We start from the raw sequence: 2,535 nt of genomic DNA, 5'->3' as shown, positions 1-2,535 counted from the left end.
AGAGAGCACTAAAAGCTGAAATCACTAATTTGCAGGATAGTAAGGGCCTTATAATTGATAATGAAATTGATATGGTAAACGAGTTTAATGATTATTTTTCAAGGGTGTTCACAATAGAGAACACAAGTAACTTACCACCAATTAATACGAATACAGCATCGTCTTTAACCAATATATGTATAACTGAGGTTGATGTGACACTAAGCCTAGCTAAACTCAAAATAAATAAATCGCAGGGGCCTGATGGCATCTTACCTTTAGTCTTGAAAGAGATGAGGGATATTATTAGCCAACCTTTGACTTTAATATTCCAGAAATCGTTATCTGCGGGTGTGGTACCATCAGATTGGAAGCATGCTAATATAACACCCATATTCAAAAAAGGGGATAGAAGTAATCCAGCAAACTATAGGCCAATCAGTTTAACTAGCATTACTGGAAAAATAATGGAAGCTATAATTCAAGTGAAAATGGTAGAGTACCTAGATGCAAATAACATTATAAAGGATAGCCAACATGGATTTAGGAGAGGTAGATCCTGCTTAACGAATCTGCTTGAGTTCTTTGAGGAAGCTACAAGTGAAATTGATCACAAAAAGGCCTACGATGTGATTTACTTAGATTTCCAGAAAGCCTTTGATGTTGTCCCCCACAAACGGCTCTTGTTAAAGCTTAAAGCTGCAGGAATTTTAGGAACTGTGGCAGCTTGGATCAAAAACTGGCTAACTGATAGGAAGCAGAGAGTAGTTATTAGAGGCACTATGTCACAGTGGGCCTCCGTTTATAGTGGGGTACCGCAGGGTTCAATTTTAGGACCACTATTGTTCCTAATTTACATTAATGATATTGACACGAATACATATAGTAAACTGGTTAAATTTGCAGACGACACTAAGGTGGGCGGGGTAGCAGATACTAATCTAGCAGCAGAGAGGCTTCAACGGGATCTGGATTTAATTAGCGAATGGGCTGATACTTGGCAGATGAAATTTAACACAGATAAATGTAAGGTAATCCATGCAGGGAGCAGAAATATACAGTACAGATATTTTATGGGTTCCACTGAAATAAAGGTAGCTGATTACGAGAAAGATCTCGGTATGTATGTTGATGCTTCCATGTCCCACTCTCGCCAATGTGGGGAAGCAATAAAAAAGGCGAACAGAATGTTAGGTTATATCTCTAGATGTGTGGAGTTTAAGTCAAGGGAGGTGATGTTACACTTATATAATTCCTTGGTAAGACCCCACCTAGAATACTGTGTGCAGGTTTGGTCACCATACCTCAAGAAGGACATTGCTGCCTTAGAAAAGGTGCAACGAAGAGCTACAAGAATGATTCCAGGTCTTAGAGGAATGTCTTACGAGGAGAGGTTAGCGGAACTGAATCTGTTCAGCCTTGAGCAAAGGAGACTAAGGGGGGATATGATTCAGGTCTATAAGATTCTAACGGGTCTGGATGCTGTTCAGCCAAATGACTATTTCAATATTAGTCTAAATACTAGAACTCGTGGCCATAAGTGGAAATTAGCGGGAGAACATTTTAAAACAAATTTGAGGAAGCACTTCTTTACACAGCGTGTAGTCAGAGTATGGAATAGTCTTCCTGCTATTGTAGTGGAAGCTAAAACCATGGGTTCCTTTAAATCAGAGCTAGATAAGATTTTAACAACTCTGAGATATTAGCTAAGTTCTCCCCAAACGAGCTTGATGGGCCGAATGGCCTCCTCTCGTTTGTAAATTTCTTATGTTCTTATGTTCTTATGTTCTTATCTCCAAAATAAATATACTTATGATTGTAATTGTATTTGATAACTGATACTTTCCCCAGTGCATTTTTGCCGTTTTCGTCTTGATTATAGAACATAACACAGATACAAAACAATCTGTTGGCAATCCAAGCTGCAAGCTTGCTAAGAAAAATATTTCATTTTAAGTGACACAGTTAAAGTCACAATGTCAAAATGCCACAGCTGTTTGCTGTAAATCCATGCGTCAGCGTCCGCCAGCGTTTGATTTTATCCATGTTGAATTTGGGAGCAAATTTCGGTCGGTATGACCCGACCTGATTCTTGTATTCAGAATCAGTATAACCTATCCTGTTAGGATGGAGAAAATCACCGATAAGTTCTCGACATATTCAGAAAACTCCTAAATTTGTTACTGCATGGAGCTGGGGACTTACTCCAGCAGCAAATGAAATGCGGCGCGCGCAGCCTGCGCCACCGCAGATTCCTTGGCAGTTACTTGGTATCCATAGTACTGCTGCCCATTGCTAAGAATAAAAACCAATTAAAGCAGAGAGCAGGGTAACAAATTACCTAAACATCTCAAAGAAACTGCCAAAAAAAACAAAACAATCAACTGTTAAAACTTTCTAAACTGTGTTAAATGCGATTACAAGCTACCTTTAATCTAGAGCACCCGTCGCTTATCATGCTCATTATTAGTTAAGAATTTAAATAGTTTGTCAATTAATTCAGTTTTTACTAATTTAATTCGGCTGTATTAGAAACAGGATTAGGTTTGCAGACAT

Source organism: Paramormyrops kingsleyae, chromosome 1 (genome assembly GCF_048594095.1).
Source record: "Paramormyrops kingsleyae isolate MSU_618 chromosome 1, PKINGS_0.4, whole genome shotgun sequence".
NCBI classification, from domain to species: Eukaryota; Metazoa; Chordata; class Actinopteri; order Osteoglossiformes; family Mormyridae; genus Paramormyrops; species Paramormyrops kingsleyae.
The sequence above is the reverse complement of the archived record's forward strand: the minus strand, read 5'-3'. Positions refer to the sequence as shown.